Raw genomic sequence first — 7,704 nt, forward strand, 5'->3', positions numbered from 1 at the left:
TTTCCAACAGCCACCTTATTAACATAAATTCAATTATGGTTGAAAGGGGCATTTATAAATATCAAGACACCCATTTCACCCTTATGATTGAAGAAATTTCAAGAACTGAGGACAAGAGACAAAATAACTATAACAAAAGATGCTCCCATCACTCTTATCAATTAGGAAATTCCAAGGGCTTGGGAATCTGTGAGCCAAGAACCATGGGCAAACACTAAAATATATATTTATTATAAACCACAATATCACACAGGAATATTGTGGTCCACCATTGTGGGCAAATGTGAAAAAAACTCATTTATAGAGTGGTAGTATATTAATGTAGAGAGACTTCTTTTTCATAAGTTGTATCTTACTGAATTCTGAAATATGTACTTGTTTTTATTCAGTAATGTATCCTAGAGATTTTTTGTATTCATAATATCTACCTTTTTTAAAAAATGAATGTACGAAAATTATTTGAGCTTCTATATACAATGAACAATATGAAAAGGAAATTAAGGAAAATAATTCCACTTACAATAGCATCAAAAAGGATAAAATACTAAGGAATAAACTTAACCAGGAAGCAAAAGACTTGTAAACTAAAAACTACGAAATGTTGCTGAAAGAGATTAGAGTACAAAAATACATGGGGGGCGCCTGGGTGGCTCAGTGGGTTAAAGCCTCTGCCTTCGGCTCAGGTCATGATCTCAGGGTCCTAGGATCGAGCCCCACATCGGGCTCTCTGCTTGGCGGGGAGCCTGCGTCCCCCCCCCCCCCCGCCTGCCTCTCTGCCTACTTGTGATCTCTGTCTGTCAAATAAATAAATAAATTCTTTTTTAAAAAAATACATGGAAAGAAATCCTGTGAGCATGGGTTAGAAGGCTTCATATTGTTAAGATATCGATACTACCCAAACAAACCTACAAATTTAATGCAATCCCTATCAAAAGTCCAACAGTATGTTTTGCAGAAATACAAAAATCCATCCTAAAACTCATTTGGACTCTCAAGGGACCATAAATAGGCAAACAATCTTGAAAAAGAACAAAGTTGGAGGACAAAGTCTCACATTCCCTGATTTCCTTCTTTCTCTTTTTTCTTCCAAGTTTTTTTTTTTTTTAATTCAAGTTAGTTAAGGTATAGTGTAGTATGGGTTTCAGGAGTAGAATTTTGTGATTCATCACTTACATATAACACCCAATGTTCATAACAAGTGCTGTCCTTAAGGCCTATCATCCATTTAGCCCATTACCCCCATCCACCTCCCCTCCACCAAACCTCAGTTCATTCTCTATAGTTGAGTCTCCTATGATTTGCCTCCCTCTGTTTTTGTCTTACTTTATTTTTCCTTCCCTTCCCCTATGTTCATCTGTTTTCTTTCTTAAATTCCACATAAGAGTGAAATCATACAGTTTCAAAACAAAATACAATGATCAAAACAGTGTGGTACTGACATAAAGACAGATATACACCAAGAAATAAGAATAGAAAGCCTAGAAATATGGTCTCACATGTATATGGTCAGCTGATTTTTGACAAGGATGCCAAGACTACTGACTGGGGAAAGCACAGTCTCTTCGATAAATGATGCTGGGAAAAGTGGATAACCATTTGCAAAAAAATGAATGTGGACCCTTACCTTACCATATATAAAAATTAACTCAAAATGGATCAAAGATATAAATGTAAGAGGTAAAACTATAATGAAAACTAAATGAAAAACTGTGAACCAAAGGACAGAATCAAAGGAAAAGGGCAATCTATGGAATTGGTGAAAACATTTGCAAATCACATCTCTAGTAAGAGGTTAATATCCAGAATATGTAAAGAACTACAACTCAATAAAAACAATAGCAACAACAGCAAAATCTGATAATAAAAGGACATTTCTCCAAAAAGATATACTAATGGCCAACAAGCAAATGAAAAATATTCTCAACATAGCTAATCATTAGGCAAATGCAAATCAAAACCACAAGATACCACCTCATACCAATTAGGATGGCAACTATCAAAAAAGAAGGAGAAAATAACAAGTGCTGACAAGGATGTGGAGAAATTGGAAACTTTGTATACTGTTGGTGGGAATGTAAAATGGTGCAGCGACTATAGGAAACTGTATGGTTATATCTCAAAAATTAAAAATAGAATTACCATATGATCCAGAAATTCTACCCAAAAGAATTGAAAACGGGGTTACAAAGAGCTATTTGCACACCCATGTTCATAGCAGCATTATCCACAATAGCCAAAAAGTAGAAGCAACCCAAGTTTCCATCAGTAGATAAATGGATTTTTTAAAATGTGGTATATACATATAATGAAATATTATTTAGTCTTAGAAAGAAGGAAATTCTGATACATGCTATAACATGAATGAAATGTGAGGACATTATGCTACATGAAATATGCCAGTCACAAAAATACAAATGCTATATGATTTCATTCACATGAAGTATATAGAGTAGTCAGAATCATACAGACAGAATATAGAATATCCCCCCTGTCAAGAGCAGGGGGAGGGACAAATGGGGAGTTGTTATTTAATGGATACCAAGTTTCAGTTCTGCAAGATGAAAATAGTCTGGAGATTGGTTTTACCACAGTATGAATGTATTTAACACTCTATACACTAAAAAATGATTATGATAGTAAATTTTATATTATGTATATTTCACCACAATTTAAAAAAATGTAAATGATAGGGTACTATTCAAAGCTATGGATATACAGGAGACTATTTCACCAGTCTTCTATTCATGAAGATTTTCAACTCCTGGTGGTAAATTTCTGGGTTTAATGGTATGAAATATATTAGAATGAAAGCTATTACTAAATTTCTTTTCAAATTTTGTACCACTTTACACTTCCACTAATAATAAATAACGGCATGCATTCCCTCACTTATCAATAAAGCATGGTTCATAGTTAAAAGTTTTGCCAGTCTTTTGGGAGAAAAATTAATTCATTATTGTGTTAATTTACACATTATGAATCACTCATTAAAGTTGAGCATTTGTCACCATTTTAAACATTTTACCTTCCTTTCTAGACATTATTTTTTCATAAATATGACCCAAATTTATAAAGGAATTTGTGTTCTTTTCTCATTATTTTTGAACCTTTTTTTTATTTATTTATTTATTTTTTTTTTTTTAAAGATTTTATTTATTTATTTGACAGCGAGAGATCACAAGTAGACAGGCAGGCAGAGAGAGAGAGAGAGAGAGAGAGAGAGAAGCAGGCTCGCTGCCGAGCAGAGAGCCCGATGCGGGACTCGATCCCAGGACCCTGAGATCATGACCTGAGCCGAAGGCAGCGGTTTAACCCACTGAGCCACCCAGGCGCCCCGAACCTTTTTTTTTAGAGAGGGAAGTTAGCTGGGGAGAGGCAAAGAGGAAGAAAGAGAGAATCTTAAGCAGGCTCCACACCCAGTGTGTAGCCCAACTCAGGACTTGATCTCAGAACCCTGAGCTCATGACCTCAGCTGAAATCAAGAATCAGTCGCTTAACCCACTGAGCCACCCAGGAAGCCCAATAATTTTTTTTTAGTAGGTATATGAATCCTTCCATATATATTACAACTCTCTCTAGTTTGGTGCAATTTATTTTAATCATTTAAGGTTTTTGTTCTTTTATTATTTCAATATAAACCTTAAGAAATAAACTTGAATCTGTCTGTAATTGCTTTCAACTTTCATGAGTTAGAATGTAATTTAATTTCTTGTGGTCACTTATTCTATTCCTACTACCTGGAAATGCCGTCTTTCCATCTATGTTAGTGTTTTTTTCTCTGTACTCTATTCTGTTGTAGTGCTAAATAGTTTTTTGGCACCAGTACTGCTTCATGCCGTATGTTACCTATTTAGAGTATGTTAAATGATCATCTAGCCCATTCTGCTTCCTTTTAAAAATAAAAATTAAAGGAAATTTCTCAGATATCTTTAGATATTTCTTTGTTTTTAAGATTTTATTTACTTATTTGACAGAGATCACAATAGGTAGAGAGGCAGGCATTGAGAGAGAGGGAAGCAGGCTTCCCACTGAGCAGAGACCCCAAAACAGGGCTCGATCCCAGAACCCTGAGATCAGGGCCCGAGCCAAAGGCAGAGGACCAACCCACTGAGCCCCCAGACATCCCTCTTTAGATATTTCTGTTCTCAATTTTGAAACCATCTTATCAAGCACCATAAAAATTTCTTTTTCTTTTTTTAAGATTTTATTCATTTATTTGACAGAGAGAGAAATCACAAGTATGCAGAAAGGCAGGAAGAGAGAGAGAGAAGAGGAAGCAGGCTCCCCACTAAGCAGAAAGCCCCATGCAGGACTCGATCCCAAAACCCTGGGATCATGACCTGAGCTGAAGGCAGAGGCTTTAACCCACTGAGCCACCCAGGTGCCCCTCCATAAAAATTTCTATTAGATGTTGATCGGGGGTGTCTGGGTGGCTCAGTTGGTTAAGGACCAACTCTCCATTTTGGCTCAGGTCTGTGATCCAAGGATTGTGAGATCCAGCCCATGAGGATCTCCGCACTCAGCAGAGAGTATGCTTGAAATTTTCTCTCCCTTTCTCTCTGCCCCTCCCCCTAAAATAAATAAATAAATATTAAAAAAGAAAAAAGATGTTGATTAGGGACCTTGCCTGGGTATGCCCCAAGCCAGCAGTTCTCCACTCACCCTGGCATCCAGTGAGGCACGCCACACACTGGTGCCAATGGAGCAGACCTGGGCAGCCATGGTGGCCAGGCTAGGACTGGGGCTGCTGCTTCTGGCACTGCTCCTGCCCACCCAGATTTATTCAAATCAAACAACTATTGTAACACTTTCAAGTAACTCCTCCCAGAATATCTGGACTGCCCCAAATCCAGCTAATACCACTACCATGGCAACTGATGGTACTCTTCAGTCAAGAGCTAGTCTCTTCGTGATCTCGTTCACCCTTCTACACCTCTACTTTTAAGAGACTCAGGACAAGAAACATCTATACTTCCCCATCTTCTTTTTTTTTAATTATTATTTAATTATTTATTTATTTATTTTCAGCATAACAGTATTCATTGTTCTTGCACCACACCCAGTGCTCCATGCAGTACATGCCCTCCCTATTACCCACTACCTCGTTCCCCAACCTCCCACCCCCCCCGCCCCTTCAAAACCCTCAGGTTGTTTTTCAGAGTCCATAGTCTCTCATGGTTCATCTCCCCTTCCAATTTTCCTCATCTCCCCATGTCCTCCATGTTCTTTGTTATGCTCCACAAATAAGTGAAACCATATGATAATTGACTCTCTCTTCTTGACTTATTTTGCTCAGCATAATCTCTTCCAGTCCCGTCCAGGTTGCTACAAAAGTTGGGTATTCATCCTTTCTGATGGAGGCAAAATCCTCCATCGTGTATATGGACCACATCTTCCTTATCCATTCGTCCATTGAAGGGCATCTTGGTTCTTTCCACAGTTTGGCGACCGTGGCCATTGCTGCTATAAACATTGGGGTACAGATGGCTCTTCTTATCACTACATCTGTATCTTTGGGGTAAATACCCAGCAGTGCAATTGCAGGGTCATAGGGATACTTCCCCATCTTCTAAACCCAATCCAAACGGCATCTAGATAATCCAGTGTGATATGGAAAATACAAGTCTTCATTGAATCTGCTAATTCTACTCCTTATTTTAATGACACAGAAAATGTTGAGGAACCCAAATTTGGTTTGGAGAACATGTGAAGGGTCTACTATCTAGATGATGAGTGTCTATTAAATCTACCATAGTTACACAATTACGAGACAATATCCAAGATTAATTAAGACATGATTTCTTTAAATGTGGCTTAAAAAGTATGGACACATTGGGCCCCTGGGTGGTTCAATCAGTTAAACATTTGCCTTCAGCTCAGGTCATGATCCTAGGGTCCTGGGATGGAGTCCCACATCGGGCTCTCTGCTCAGTGGGGAGTCTGCTTTGTCTTCTCACTCTCCCTCTTTCTCTTTCAAATAAATAAAATCTTAAAAAAGAAAAAAAACATGGACATGTAAAATTCTACCTTGAAAATGAGAATATATTTCACTTTACCTAGATATAAAGGATGGTATATAAACAGATTCAGTTTTCATTTGGTTCATTAAATCTTTAAAACCATAAAACAGATAACACAAAAAGCTTCCATGATTCTATTTATACATATATTAGAAGGAACTTCCAGGTGTTACCGTAAATCCTCAGTGTGTTGTTTCAGCAGTCCTAGCTTAATGACCTATGTACTCTAGATAAAGTTTTGCATTGTTAAGCTATCAGTGTTTCTTAGGACTGAAGTCTTTCTTCTGAGGCTTTGGATTTAACATAGCACTTGATTTTTTATTTTTATTTTTAAATTTATTTTTTAAGAGATTTTATTTATTTATTTATTTATTTGTCAGAGAGAGAGAGAGAGAGAGGGAGAACACAAGCAGGCAGAGTGGCAGGCAGAGACAGAGAGAGAAGCAGGCTCCCCGCTGAGCAAGAAGCCACAGACAAGTGGATAAAGAAGATGTGGTCCATAGGTACAATGGAATATTACTCAGCCATCAGAAAAGATGAATATCTAGCTTTTGCATCAACATGGATGGGACTGGAAGAGATCATGCTAAGTGAAATAAGTCAAACAGAAAGTCAATTATCATATGGTTTCACTTACTTGCAGAACATAAGGAAGAGCATGGAGGACATTAGGAGAAGGAAGTGAAAAATGAAGGGGGGGAATTAGAGGGGAGACGTGTGGAGTGATGGGTTGGTCCAGTGATGGGTATTAAGGAGGGCACAGATTGCATGGAACACTGGGTGTTACACGTAAACAGTGAATCTTGGAACACTACATCAAAAACTAATGACGTACTGTATGGTGACTAACATAACATAATAAAAATAATTTTTAAAATATCAACACCACCATTTATTACTAAAAAAAATAAGAATACCGGGGCGCCTGGGTGGCTCAGTGGGTTAAGCCGCTGCCTTCAGCTCAGGTCATGATCTCAGGGTCCTGGGATTGAGCCCCGCATCAGGCTCTCTGCTCAGCGGGGAGCCTGCTTCCCTTCCTCTCTCTCTCTGCCTGCCTCTCTGCCTACTTGTGATCTCTATCTGTCAAATAAATAAATAAAATCTTAAAAAATAATAAGACTACCAAATTCTTTTAAAAAAAAGAAAGAAAAGAAATGACTGCTTAATTTTTAAAATTTTCTGTCATTTTTTTATCATGAAAATTTTGTGTTAATGTAGCTGATTGTCTTAATAAAATCTTATTCTTTAAAATACAGAAAAGAGGGGCAGTTAAGTCTCTGCCTTTGGCTCGGGTCATGGTCTCAGGGTCCTGGGATCCAGCCCCACATTGGGTTCTCTGCTCAGCGGGGAGCCTGCTTCCCCTTCTCTCTCTGCCTGCCTCTCTGCCTACTTGTGATCTCTCTGTCTGTCAAATAAATAAATAAAATCTTTAAAAAAATAAAATACAGAAAAGAACAATGAATACTATTACAAATGCCCGTAAGGTCACTGCAAAAACAAAAACAAAAACAAAACAAAACGTTTTAACATATTAACACATTTTTCCAGGTGCTTTTCCAACTTTATGCTCTAAGTAAATCACACAAGAAATATCTCTGTTCACAGATGGCATGATTTTGTATATAGAAAATCCTAAGGAATCCATAAAAAAAAACTATTAGAACTAATAAAGAAGCTCAGCAAA

This window comes from Meles meles, chromosome 4 (assembly GCF_922984935.1).
Source record: "Meles meles chromosome 4, mMelMel3.1 paternal haplotype, whole genome shotgun sequence".
Classification (NCBI taxonomy): domain Eukaryota; kingdom Metazoa; phylum Chordata; class Mammalia; order Carnivora; family Mustelidae; genus Meles; species Meles meles.